The 14,242-nt window shown below is 41.2% G+C and overlaps 1 protein-coding gene across 2 annotated transcripts in view; it reads right to left on the bottom strand.

Annotated features, from left to right (window-relative positions):
* Window positions 1–13,975, bottom strand: part of adgrl1a (adhesion G protein-coupled receptor L1a) — a 145,194-nt gene extending 131,219 nt beyond the window's left edge. For both annotated transcript variants that reach the window (XM_041778195.1, XM_041778194.1), the window contains exon 1: window positions 13,296–13,975. The gene's annotated coding sequence lies outside the window, so the exon portion shown is untranslated. The remainder of the gene's footprint in view (window positions 1–13,295) is intronic.
* Between the last annotated feature and the right edge of the window lie 267 nt (window positions 13,976–14,242).

Raw genomic sequence — 14,242 nt, 5'->3', positions numbered from 1 at the left:
GCACTTAATATTTTGACTCTAGAGAGGACCATAGCACTGTGCTGTAGTGAGGTGCCATCCTGGGATGAGCAGGTACTTTTTTGGCAGGTTTGTTGTTTGACAAATTAGCCCGACTTCATTAACAGGAGTTCTCTTTTGACTTAATCACACAGGCAGTGGTGCTGCTGTTGGAAACAGACATACATTCTTTAGGTATTTATTACAAATGTGTGCATTATACAGCACTGTATTCATAATGATAGTTAAAGCAATACTGCGGCTATTCTTAATTACCATGGGATAAAGTTTTACCACATAACTGCCCATTCCTACTCCACACCGAGGCTAGAGGCTTTTTGCGCTCAGGTTATCCATATCCGTGTTTCCGGGATATTCTTGTGGATGTGGTATCTCAAGCAATCTTTGAGGGATTTTCTCATAAATCTCCACTCTAATTTAGGGATGATCTGATTCGATTTTGGAAGTTGTAGGTCAAAGGTCATGATCAGTAGGCCTCATGCTCAGCTTTTGCTTGTGAATGCAAAACCTTAAGAACGCTATTAAGGATTTTCATCTAACTTTGCCCAAGCCTCCTTTATGACTTAAGGATGATAAAAAAATTTACTTGGCCTCATGCTCAATCCTTCGTTATAAGATTTCTAGGAACACTGCCACTGAAACCACCCTAGATCCACTTCTTGACCCACCACTGTACTCTTGCTGTCGGCACTTGAACTACACCCCTAGGCATCTACAGCCAGGAAATAGAAGATAGCCACTGCCATTAAAATTAGGACCTCACAATGGCTTTGAACCCGCTCTATTACCAACCACCAATTAACAGCTGAGATTCTCCTTCATAATGTCAACGTTTGTGGTCCTCTATTACGCACGATGTAGAGGGAAAGGGAAACGAGAAGGTTCTACTGTTCTTCATAATAAGTCTAAACAAACATCTCCACATTCCAATTGTTCCTCTCTCACATGCAGCTGAATCAGATGAGACAGCTGTCAGAAAGCATCTATATCCATCCTGCGTTAGCCCTAATTGGAGAACTGCTCTCCTCCTCTGGCCCTATTTGACAGATACTGCTCAATCATCACACCAGCAATGAGCACGGTTCCAACCCGGCGACATATGGGCTACGATTACAAAGCACTGTTACATAAGGACACCTTATAAACATTTCTGCACACTCATTCACACGAAATACTATAATCTTCTATGTTTGTGTGGATTGGTATGTGCATTAATGGTGACTGTATGTGTGCAAACCCAGAATATGAGCTTTTTTCCCATTGGTTTAAAGCAGGTACAGGAAAATATATACATTATAAGTACAAGATATTTCAATAAAAGAGTGAAACCTGCACTCCATAAGAGATGCAATTATGGTTACGCAAATATACAGAGGAGGAAAGAAGAGACACAAACAAAAACACTTGCACAGCAGCAAAAACACACACCTACATTATTTCGTACACACTGAATTAATCAGCTCTAAGACAAATAGCTGAATAAATACTGTGGATAACCAGATCAATATTGTACACTCAATTCATCTGAGTTCACAGAGATGTCAAATTCTGCATAGTTCCACATCGCACTGATTAAACTGGCACCACATTAATTCAGTAAATCAATAAAACCAATCTTTCAAATAAATCAAGTCGCATGGACGGCTAAAGCCAATTGGAGGGCAAGAACACATTAAAACTCCCTTGCTCAGACTGCATATCTATGTCAAGCAGGCGGCACACTGATTTGCTGTGTGGATTCCACAATTTGTGGAATGAAAACGATTAATCCATGAAACAATAACCAGGGTGCCAAGAAGGCACATGGTAATTCTATAATGATCAAAGACTCAATTAAATCCGTTTCCATTCTGTTCCCTAAATGCCTTATGTCTGTAGCCGCACAGCTAATGTGTGAGTGTGTTTGTGTGCTTTTGTTGCAGTTCAAACCCTGAGTGTGTGTCTTTTTAGTCTTGGTGCCGCGAGGTGACCAGGGGTTAAGCTGTGGTCTGGTGAGTGTCTTCCGTGGTCAGATGACATATGACATGTGGTTCACATTCTGAAAGCACCGCAGGGTGGGAGCAAAAGTGGTGTGATAGTTATGGTTATTGGATTATAAGCACATTCATACCCTGGCAGACAAGTTAGTGTCTTTTATTAGAAATACGTCCTTCAACCTCAAGCTTTCATAGTGCCCATCACTGGGAGTTTTTGCTGCATAACAGATTCCCCATTCCTTCTGATTCAAATAGAGTAGCAAAGCAGGCAGCTGCTAAAAATGCTCACCAGCAGTGCACGTGTGTTTTTAACACAAACGGAAAATATTTCATAATAGCAGGAAGGTTTGCTGAGCATGCATGGCCATTTTTAGCAGCACCTCACTCCACGAACACCTGGGAACTAGCTGGTGACCATATGCTGCATTTAAAGCCTTGGGGGAGGGACATGTAGTTTCAAGATAGCTTGACACTGGATGTTAACCTGATAATAATAATAATAAGAGCTAATAGCATTGAAAGTGCTGGATGAGTCATCAGCATTTCTTATAGTTGACCCAGATGCTACCTCATAAGTGTAAATCAATGGTGGGTCATCAGGATCAGCGAGGCCTTTTCTGCAGACCAAGACACAATCAGATTCATAAGCTTATATTTTATCCTTTTATACATTTTTATCACTACTATATGAATGTTACTATTAGTTTATGATCTTGATTTCATAGCCCCTCTACCTTAGTTTCATAAAAAAAAAAAAAAAATTCACAGCTTTTGCCCCTATGTTCTCTCCAGGTCAAAAAATCTGCCCTAAGGCCAACACAATTTCACATGAATCCTTCTTCAGTTGATATTATTGATTGGTGAAGTCTTTGACCAATCAGATTTTCAGTTTGATATAATGGCTGTATTCTGTGACATGCCAGGGCCTTCAGGCTGGACTTGCAATATGTCAGAGTTTGTGTGGCCTGACTGGTCATTGGTCTTGACTAACGGTTCTGAAACAACCAGTAGAAAGACAAGTTAAATGATTTATGTGAAGGGTTTTTATCATGTTAAAATTTTTGGTGCTTATTGTTTTACCTCCTGAATGTAGCTCTGTTTTTTTTTTTTCACAAAATGGCAGAAGTAACAGGAAGAAATGGATTTGGTAGTGGATTTACTGTCAAATCCTTTTTGGAGAAGGAAGTTTTAACATCAAACCTGAACCCTGACAGCTGGATATCATGAAAAATGATCAGCTAACCCCACAGCTAGCAGCCGTGACCGAGCCAGGGCAAGGTTATAGAGCAACACTTTCTATCCAGAAACCAGAAAAACTACACAGAGTCGGAGAAGTGTTGCAAATTGTACCGCAGGGAATGCCTTTTATTTACAGCTTATCATCTTGATATTTGGAGTCATGCTGGATTTGCAAACCTGAATTTGCAGAACAAGGCCGCATCAGAGTACGGTTGGACTCAGAATTACTGCTGCTTTTGAAAACTTCTGTGGAAATTGAATCTACTCAATGACCAGGTGCAAAGGGAAACAAAGCTCCAGGAACAGGAGCCAATTAGACTCTTTGTAAAGAAAAAATGATAACAGACTTTAACATTAAATATGAGCAGCATTGGGAAGTCTTATACGTCTTTTATACTTTTTATTGATGCGTTTTCTATAGTATGCTGATTTCATGGTGAATGTCGTGATGTGAAATAGTCAGGCTGTGCTGTGAAAAGTGCAGGTTGTCTGTTTTATAGCTCAAGTAAAGCTGGAATGTGAAGAGGCGTGCTATTCATATAAAAGAAATACCTGAACATCTACTCAGACTTGCTTGGAATTTTCAAGTAAGAACATAATGAATTCTACCTTTTTTAACTGTTTGCCAGCAGGGTTTGAATGCCTGTCAATGGAGAAGCACTGATGAGCAGCACTTTGCACCTTTGCTATCAGTGTGTGAATGTGGCATGAAGAGTGTAAGTGCTTTAAGTCATCAGAAGACTAGAAAAAAGCTATACAACTCAAAGTCCATTTACAATAATACAAGTAGAAAAGAACTGACAGTTTTGAAGGATGGGTCATAGAACAGTCTGCCTGGGTTGAACATTAGACTACATTAGAGTCATATGTTATTGTCACACATACTAAAAGGATGCTCGATAGGATATCAGAAAAGAAAAGTTTCTCTTTGTTACTTATTTGCACTTAAAGTTCTTCTAAAGGTAATAGATCAATTACACAAAAGCTATATGCTAAAGCATGTGGAAAAAATACCGAAGTGATGGGACATTTTCAAGGTTATCTGCTATGGACAAAAAAATGGATACATTATACATTATTATATCCTATTCAAATCAAAGCTGTTATGACTGTATTCTTTGCATGATATACAGCTCATTCAGAAAGTACTCAGAACCCCTTCTCTTTTTGAAAATTTCTTATTTTGTAGCCTGATGCAACAGTCGAAAAAAGTCCTTTCATTACTGCATTATGACAAAGTGAAAACAGAATTTCAGATTTTTTTTTTTTTTTTTTTTTGCATATTTCCCATGGAGGTTTTTGCAAACACCAAGCAGGCTTTCAACGACCTATGGCTTGCTTAGTCACCTCTCACGAAAACGCTTGACTTCTCCCCTGATTGCCCAGTTTTGACCAGCTCTTGGAAGAGTCACCGTTGTAGCAAACTTCTCCCGTTTAAGAATTATGGCGGCCACTGTGCTCCTGGGAACCTTCAGTCAGCCTTCCCAAGATCTGTGCTTTGCAACGATCATGTCTCTGAGCTCTAAGGCAGTTCCTTTGATATGCAATGTCAGCTGTGAGGGCTTCTATAGAGAGTTGTGTGCCTTTCCAGATCGTGTCCACACAATTTACCTCAGGTGAACCCCAATCAAGGGGTAGAAACATTTCAGCAAGACTGACTGAAATTGGCCAAATGGATCAGCTGAGCCAAATGTCAAGTGTTTTTGCAAAGGGTATGAATACTTTTGTGATATATAGAGGGACATATATACCTTTTAATATCAGATATGTCTGTGCTACTCAAATAAAATTATTCTCTTTACTTCATATATTAGTGGAGCTTTCTGTTTAGTAGAATGTCACAGCTAAGATCGATACAGTACAAGAAAACTTTTGTGTCTTTCAAAACAAAAGCCTGGATTAGCATCCTGTGGAGGAACTAACCTCCTTTGCACAGAATGCTTTTCGTCAAACTTTTTCAGCAATAAAATACATAAAGTCCCTTTTACGGAGCTATATTGAGGTAAAACTATGACGTAAGACAGGGGTATGACTGCATAAAGATGTAGCCAACACGTAGCACACACATGGCTGGTGTGACAGAAGTGATGGTGCAGGCTAGGGCAGACAAGAGTGGCAGCCCTAGAAGAAAAAACAAGCACCCGGTCTGAAATGGGTGGGAGTGAAAGCAGGAGGTCAGCTGACCTTAAAAGGGAGCTACTTCAACAGTGTGGAAGTGGTCTGGCAACAAGGTCAGGTCAGACGTCTACCAAAACACAATGCTGCTGCTGCTGCTACCTTGTAGCAATAGATTCATACTTTGAATTAAGGCCGGCTCAGATTACATTTCACAACAGCATCATGTCAGACTATCTGATGAGACTCTTGTTGGCTGACAGCCTGGCTACACAAGTGTGATCCCAACCGTTCACTTTCCCCACGACTGTGTGCGAGTTCAGGGGGGCGTCAGGGGGGCGGGTCAAAAAGAGTGAATCATAGAAGAGCTCTATTGGGGTTTATTCAATGTCACTTTGGAAATGATGATACAAAAAAGAGCAAATGCTCTCGTATTGGTAGGTGTAAGGGTTCATGTCATTTGCGACGGGTCAGGTTGTCAAACAAGACGACCATGCAAGAAAAATTCTCATGCTTGTTGAGTCGAGGTGTTGGGGCATCGTGCATGCATCATTAATTATGTCACTACAAGACCTTGTGTTGTTCCTAATGTGCATAATTAGGTTCAATGATCTGCAGCGATGCAGCTGGCACAAAATCTGACTGAATTCATGTAGTCTGAGCCGGCCTTTAGGTGACATCAATCACAGAACAAACATCAATGACAGCCGCAATCTGCAATCACTTTTCAGATGTTGTTTAGCAATTTTTTCTCTGTCGTCATATTTTGTCATTGCAAATTTTGTTGGAATTTTCTGATAAAATTTGGGGCTCCATTGCCCACCCCTAGTTGAAGCTGCATTTACCAGATCACAACCCTGGTCCAGAGGCAAGAGTGACTGTAGTCACACTATTAGTAACATATATTTTTGTGTGGCCCGAGCGAGGAGACTCACATCGTAATGCTGGTGTTGCTGTGGGTTTATTAAATAACAGCTGCAAAGGTTAATACACTATTGCGTTCATTCACTTTGCTGCACTGTGTCAGAGGTGAACCTATGATACCACAAGTGTGCTGAGTATTTTTCCTGTGGTTTGTGTCCATATGTGCAGAGGAGCAGAGGGCAGGAGAATTGGAGAGGAGCGGCACAGGGCAGTCTCAGGTGAGACATGCATAGTCCCAACATAATTATAATCCTTAATTAATCCACTCCGGATGCTCCCAATACCAGCTCCCCCTCTCCCTCCTCTCTCCTTCTCTCCATTCATTGCTCTAGGTGTTTATGGACTTTTTCCATCGTGGTGCACCTACCCCCCGCCCCCCTGTCTCATCTGGCATCTGCCTACTGTATGTAGAATGCTCTAGGTGTTTTTGCAGCTGTTTATGAATATACGTGCCCTTTCAAACCTCTGTCTAGGAGCTTCATCTCCCTCCTCCTCCCCCAGCACCTCTTCTCTTTTCTCTACCTGCTTCGCTTCAACGCCCATTTTGGCAGACGGGCAGACAAACAGCTTCTTTTGGTCCCGTGTTGTTTCTTGATTTTGCCTCTTCTCACTCCTCACAGCATGCACAGGCAGTCACGGAAAGAAGCGGAGAAGTACGCACACAAACATGCTCACAACGGTCAAACACCATATGCTCCAAAGGGAGTACTCCTGACACAAATATGAACCCACCCGAGCTGTCCTCTGTGGAGTGGCACAGGTAAGTCTCAGGTGAACATCGCTGCTTGTAAGGGCCAGACAGCCTGACGCATCTACAAGCAGACACAGACGGAGATCCTGTTTATATACACGTCCCTCCTAATTGTGCCGCCCGAGCGAACGCGTTGATAGCTCCACCGATCTTGAGAAACTCCTGCATTAGTCACCGAGTGCGAGGGGCCAGCAAGAATTTGACGGTGTAAATGAACGTGTAATAAAGGAAGATTGGAGTCCTGCAGCACCTCGTGAAGCCTTTGTACATGGAACTAAGCTGAAGGTAATGAGGACAAAGGTGTCAGTATTGACGCTGGTGGAGTGAGAGTGCCAGGTGTGAGAAGAAGTGGCAACTTCTCCTGCCATTACCACTTCTGCCTCCTGCTTCGCCCGCTCCGGACGAGCCAATTAGAGGACTCCGGTCTGCAATCTCTGTCAAGCTATCAGAAAAACATAAGGATTGATTGGACAAGCTATTAGGTCAATTGATCCCTGTTTCCTTTCATCTGTGTGCACCGCCTTTTTCAGATGGACAGATTGGACGTGGAAAGCTTCTGCAATTACCTGAAGACAAGGGTTTAACTAAGATGGCCTGATGAACCATTGTCTGTCTGCCTTGATGTGGCTGAGCCTTTTTGTTCTACATTTCTTCCACACACACGTTTGTTATTTTTGCTTTTGTGTTAATTTAGCACCCAATTTGTAAAACAGGGATGTCATAATCCAGCAGAAACAAAGATGTTCTTATTTGAACATGTGTTTGTGTTTGCTTCTCTCCTGGAATATATCATCATGCATACATCTCTCTGATTGTATGTGCTTTGCTGTAGGTACAGAGGGATCAGAATTGATTACACAGTGTTAAGACTGCCATTGCCATTATACACCTCTTGACAGAGCTGCCATGACTGATTTCCTAAAATGTCAGACAACCAACAGGGTGAGATTATATCGATTTGTGATCATTATTCTCAAGTGCCTTCAAAATTGTATCCTGGCACAGGGTCTTGGAAAGCCATTAAATCGAGTTTAGAAATGAAAACTGACAAAAAACAGTGTGATCTGATAGCTGGCATTTCAAGTTGCTTTTACCATCATGAATAGGAAAATCAGGCAGGTTTAAAAGGGCAATCAGAGCCAACCATTATGAACACTGGTTGGAATTTGGTGCTCATAACTGCAGCGACTCACTTCTGAAACACCAATTCAAAGCCTCCTTCCCTCTGACAATTATCCATGTAAATCCAAATGAATTGCTGGTGAGGCTGATTGGTCACATTGATTGAGCATCACGGAGTCTTTTCACTGCTGTACACCAAGTCGTCTCTCAGTCGATTGACACAACCCAAATACACCAGGCACTCAATCCAATGTGTTGCTACATGGGCCCATCCAGCTAATTTAACACCCACTCCATTTATGAAAAAGAGTCCTCATCGATTTTTTCTGTCCATGTGCTCTTGTTGCTCCTGTTCATTTTCGCCATCCCGGCGCCTACACAGGCTCAAGGCTGGCAGCGACTGAATTGAATTAGTATGTGGTGAGTTTCCTATAAGATTGGCTTCTCAAAGCCCACACCTTCAGCCTCTCTCCAGATGTAGGAGACCACAGATCCTGCAGTTACACGCTGCTGCGTTCACACAGAACTCCACAGCACAAAAGCCTCTGGAATCAAAATGGACACATGCTGCCCATCGCTTTCACACCTCAGCAAAGACAATTCCTGCTTGTTTTTTCATTGCTCCCCTCTCTGTACCTTTTCTATTTCCATTCCCTCTCTTGTTTTCTTCTTGTTCCTCTCTTCCCAGTCCATTATTTCATGTCCTTGCTCCAAAAACGTAATCTGGCATTAAGTAAAAACCAGTCAACACATTATGAATAGCTTTAGAAAAACATAATAGAGTTTCTTGATTGCAATAATTAGTCCAACAACAGCAGTTTAAAACCATTTCCAGTGTGTTTTTTTTCCTGCAGTGGTAAAACGGTGAACCACAATAACTGTTATTATAATCGTAATGGCTTTCCTGTCAGGACAAGTCTTATCGGGCTGCTGACAACCACAGAGCTGCTGCTATCAGGTGAACAGAGCTGCATATGAAGGGAAGCAGTGAGGAAAAGCTACCTGACACGACACGATAAATAGTTTCCAAGTCAATCCAGCGAAAGACTTCCTGCAAAGACAAAGTATTTTCAAATTTTTAAAAAAGGCCAAAAAATTATGTACAATGGTACGACAGCACCTAGTAATCCACATTTAAAGCATGCATTGCACCACTGGACACCTCTATTGCAGTGATTTTGAATGGAAATTCAACAGTGAGGGGGACTAAAACGATTTTATTGATATTAGTGCCACTATCAGTTCTCCTTCCTGTGAATTTCCTTTTTGGAAAAAGTAGACTATTTAGGTTTTCATTGTTAAAAACTCAAATTTTATTGAGTCTCTTTCTCTCTGAAAACGGAACACGATGTATGCCACCTTCAGTGAGAGTCAGTGGCAAACACACTTCAATTACTGGCTATAATAAAGAATACAACACTCATTTTCTTTCTAAGTAACAATTCTCTGGATCCTAACATAAAAATAAAATGGAATTCGCACAAAACTAACAGTTCTTGTGCTTAAAGGTACATGACTTGCATGAAATCACCGTTCCAAAAGGATTGCACGTCGCACTGTTCGCATAATTTTGGGGGGAAATGAAGCCACACTTTCAACCGCTTTAGCCTATTTTTGTGGCTGTCCATCATGTTTACTTCCTTGACTTCTCTGTTTTTCTTCACTTTTGACTGCCTCTGGCCAGACTATGTTTTTCAAGGCACATGGCAGTAAGGCATTGATAAGGGATTTGTTAAGATTAAATGGATGGTTGATGGATTGAACCAACTGGAACCTGTTCTCACCTGGAACTGATTCTTGATTCCCATCCCTAAACTTCAAACAGTAATTTGCATTTACTCATTTGCTTCAACTATTTCTGAAAGCATCAATGTTTGTCTCCATTTTGTTTCAAATGTCAGCAAATATGCACTGATGGGTTGGCAAATTCTGCTCAAAGATGTTTGCAGCAAAGGTCGGGACTTGCTGCACAGTTAGAAACATCTTTATGCAATATTAAAATCCAACCTCGGAGAAAAAAAAACGTCTGAAATTGTTAGAGTAATCATGTATTGTTTCAACTGGATCTTAATTGCAAATAATGATCCGAATTGCACGAATCAATGAGGACTATGAGCGTGATTATTCAAGATTTCTGTAAAATGGACCATGAGAAGCCTGGGCTTCTTATTAAGGCTTGTCGTTCTAATCTTCTGTCATATCAGCCACCTTTCATCTTCAAAAGGCAACGCTGAGATAAAGTTTATTATCGGGATGATCTTCAGCGTGAGCGTTGAAGTCGTCCTCACTGTGGCACAAAAGATTCTCCAGTCTCCTTCTGGAGGCTGAGCAGGTTTACAGCAGCAGCACATCAAAGTGTGTTAGGAGTGTATGTGTGAGTAGGACGACATCAGCAAAAATCTGGATAATCTCAGTAAGAAGGGGGTGAAAATTTAACATTCAAATCAGTTTTGAGAAAGAAGTACGTTTGTATATGAGGATCGATGATCTCACTGTGACGGAGTTAAAAAAAAAGATGACATCCTTTGAGCACCCATCGAAATTTCGTGTAAGAAAAAACAGCAACACGTCCAGGGATAAGAGCTGAATCGCTAGTTTTATTGTTTTAATTTATTTCTAGTTCAGTTTATTAAACCTGATCATATTTTACTTAACTCTACATGAAGACATTTTTCATCGTAGGAATTTTGTAAAACCCTTTTAAGTAACAGATGGATTAAATCCACAAATTGTTGCACAAGCCTTTTAATCAGTTTTCCTGATCATTGCTAGTGTTCATTTTTGAAATTTGCACTCTTTACTTTTTATAAATCAATATGGACGAGGTGACGATAACAGCTTCAGTGTGTCAGTGTAGAAAAGGGAACCAATTTTAATCTCACAGTACATAACAGAAATTGCATCATGGATTTAGTGTCTTCGCAGCCATTGTAAATAATATAGTTTTTCCTCTGCCATTTGAATACATTTATTTGTTACCCAGAAGCCCCATTGTCAACTGTGGAACAATATGCTGCTGCTGCTGCTGCAGCTAAAACTCAAACTCATTTCTATGTCACACCATACGAGCTTAAAAGAGATGCTGCCGCACTTCACAGCAAAATGAAAAATTCCCACAAAGTGTCAGAATCAACGTCCTCCATTGACACATGGCATTCAGAGTGTCTTTTGCCTCAGTGAGCAGCCATGTGGGTAAAAAAAACTATAGCATTACGAATGTTATCACGACACGAAAACCCAAAGAATGCTATTCTCAGATTATTCTTTGAACTTGCGTAGATGAAATGTATTAAGCACTCCTGAGGGTGTAAAACCTCATAGGTCATTTTCTGAAATTCATATCAGCTTTGTATCTTCCTGCTTATTTTCTATTAACATATTCATTTAGTCAAAGAGCTACAGGGGGTGCATGCATATTGAGGGTATAGGAAAAGTGCATAGAAAATTAAGGGTGCACTGGTATTTTCTAGTGTATATATTGTGAGTATGGATGTGTGATGTATGCACATGCATGCATGTTGTTAAACCAGAATAATTCAGTAATTCTGTGCAGGAGATGGTGGCAGGATTCGTACGCAGCTTTTCCCTCCAAACTACCTTCAAGAGAAAAACATGCACCTCGAATCCTGATCACAGCACTCTGAGCCTCCTGAAATGCACACTGAAATAAATCTAATTATGATTAGTGACTTATTAAAAGTCTGACGATCATTAATGCCATGCTAATGTATGACTATTATTCACCCATTGAAAGGCGAGAATAATTTTTATGATGGTGATGTGACACACAGACAAGGGGGAAATAAATCCTTCTGTCTTCCCGGGGAGAGTGTTTGGCAGTAAACCAATTCCAAGTCTGGCTTCTTGAATGCCCAGATAACGCAATCAGACAGTTGCAATATTGCTGTTTTACCACCTGAAGAATTTGAATTTCATTCAGCCCCCTTCAGAATAGTAGACATGCCAATTTTTTTCCCCAAGAACTGGCAGGACAAACAGAAAGCACTCCGGTGAAATGAGGATAAGGCTTACCATCAGAAAATAACTGTTTTCAGGCTCTTTCTAGTCCACCTCCTCAGGTTCAATTTTATCAGAATAATAACACACAAAGACAAAAGGTTTAATTTCTTCCATCACTGCTACAATGCAGGTCTTTTTATTAGATGTGTCATTATTAAATTGGGAATTAGCTCAGCATAGTAACATCATGAGGGCGCCTCAGTTTTCATCTCTTGATCCCCTCAACATTACGGGGTCACGTTTGGTAAAATGTGGATAAATGTGGGGATTTTTTCCTGAAGCTAGTGAGGTAATACTTTATCATAAACAAGTCTTACATCTTCTTTGATTGAGGAAAATTAACCTGCATGTTTATTTTGTTGGAGAGCGTTTCTCAAGGACTTGAAGGGGCAGCTGGCCTGTAATGATTTAAGGAGGGACAGGATTAATGGTGGAGTCTGGGACCAGGGGGATTGGGTAAAGTAGTTCACATAGAGGCTGGATGCTTTGCTCTGATGCATTTATTCCACTGATATTAAAGGTTGGACTTTTTCTTTCTCTCTTGGACTGAAAACAGAGGAAGCAGCAGGAGGGATGTTTGCAAAAATAGCACATGTAGCCAACATCCCAGGACATCTATATTCCCACATCTCCTTTTTACTGATTTGGATGATTTTTAAATATTTGTCCCAGAAATAATTAGTTTATCACTTCCTACATGGATAACTGTTTTACACCCTCACAATCCTACTGTGATTTTCCAGTGTCTTATTGCAAAGAACCTTAATCACTTTCCTTTTATTTGACAAGCAAACATTCATCTTCCCTGCTCCCACACCGTACCTTGTAATTAAAATTGCCAAAATCTATTAGTGTGCAGGCCACGGTGCAATGCATGCAGGCCCATGAACGGGGGTCCCAGTCAAATCCCAATTATACAGAGCACACAGAAGGCACTTTTAACATGTAAGGACTGCGTAAAGACGAACTCAGAGTCTGCCAAAGCATAAAATATCAATACATAAATCGGCTTACACGCCTGAACACCTCACGCAGCCGGATCCTAAGAGCCTGGGCGGTGCACTTTACACGTTATTATGTCGCACATGAATTAAAAACATATAGCATTAAAGGCTGTGCGTCCTTCTTACCTTGATTCCTCCAATCTCCTTTTTCTTGTTTTCTCACTGTGGCTCATTCATTCTCGCCTCCCTCCTCACTCGCCTCCTTCTCTCCTCCTCTGGTAAGCACTCGTTTGCTCCTCTCTGGTCCCGTCTTCGTGCGGATGCATAAGAATTAAAAATTAATAGGGTGCTATCTTAAAGACAAACCGCCGAAAAACGAGAGAGGGGAAAAAAAGATCCAGCCGAGTGAAAATGTGATGAAGGCGGTGAGATGAAAATCCTCACGGACTGAGCAGATTCTCACGTAAATGCGCCCGTGTGGGCATCAAAATAAATAAGAGAGACATCATTGTCCTGCTTAAAAACAAGAATAACATGAGAGTTAGTGCAGGGTTATGAAGAGCTGAGTTGGGAGAATAACAAAATTGAAGTTGCAGTCGTGTTCTCCGTCCGTTGCTGCTTAGATGGCGAGCATGAGAGCGAATGTGCCGCCGTAGCAAAACGTCTGCGTAACACGAATAGACTCTTGATGTGTAAATGTTCGCGATCTGTTTCCTCTTCACCTTCGTGCAAGCTGAAATAAAAAAAAAAAGCTTAACGGTCTGAAATCATCCGCTGGATTTAGAATAGTCTACAGAGGCCATCTGCGGTAATCTTGTGCGTCCTGACGCACAGAGCGGATCAGCCGTTTATAGTTTTCCTCTTCGTCGGCAGGCAGCGCACACTCTCATCAGGACCATTCACACGGTGTGTTCGACCACTGCAGCTCTGCATCAGGCCTATTACAGCCCAGCGCATTCATCATTGCCTTTCACATACAGTTTGGTCGCCTAAAGACAGAGTCAAGACAGTTTTTATAACCAACCCTGACTGAAGGCAGGAAAAATGTGCCACCTCTGCCCGCCCACTAGTTACTCTGCTTCCTCTGTTCAGAAGTAGCACTTTTTGGAATTCTTCCCTCTTCAACTTGTCTT

Source organism: Cheilinus undulatus, linkage group 21 (assembly GCF_018320785.1).
Source record: "Cheilinus undulatus linkage group 21, ASM1832078v1, whole genome shotgun sequence".
Classification (NCBI taxonomy): Eukaryota; Metazoa; Chordata; class Actinopteri; order Labriformes; family Labridae; genus Cheilinus; species Cheilinus undulatus.
Note: the sequence above shows the minus strand (reverse complement) of the source record. Positions and strands in the feature narration are given on the sequence as shown.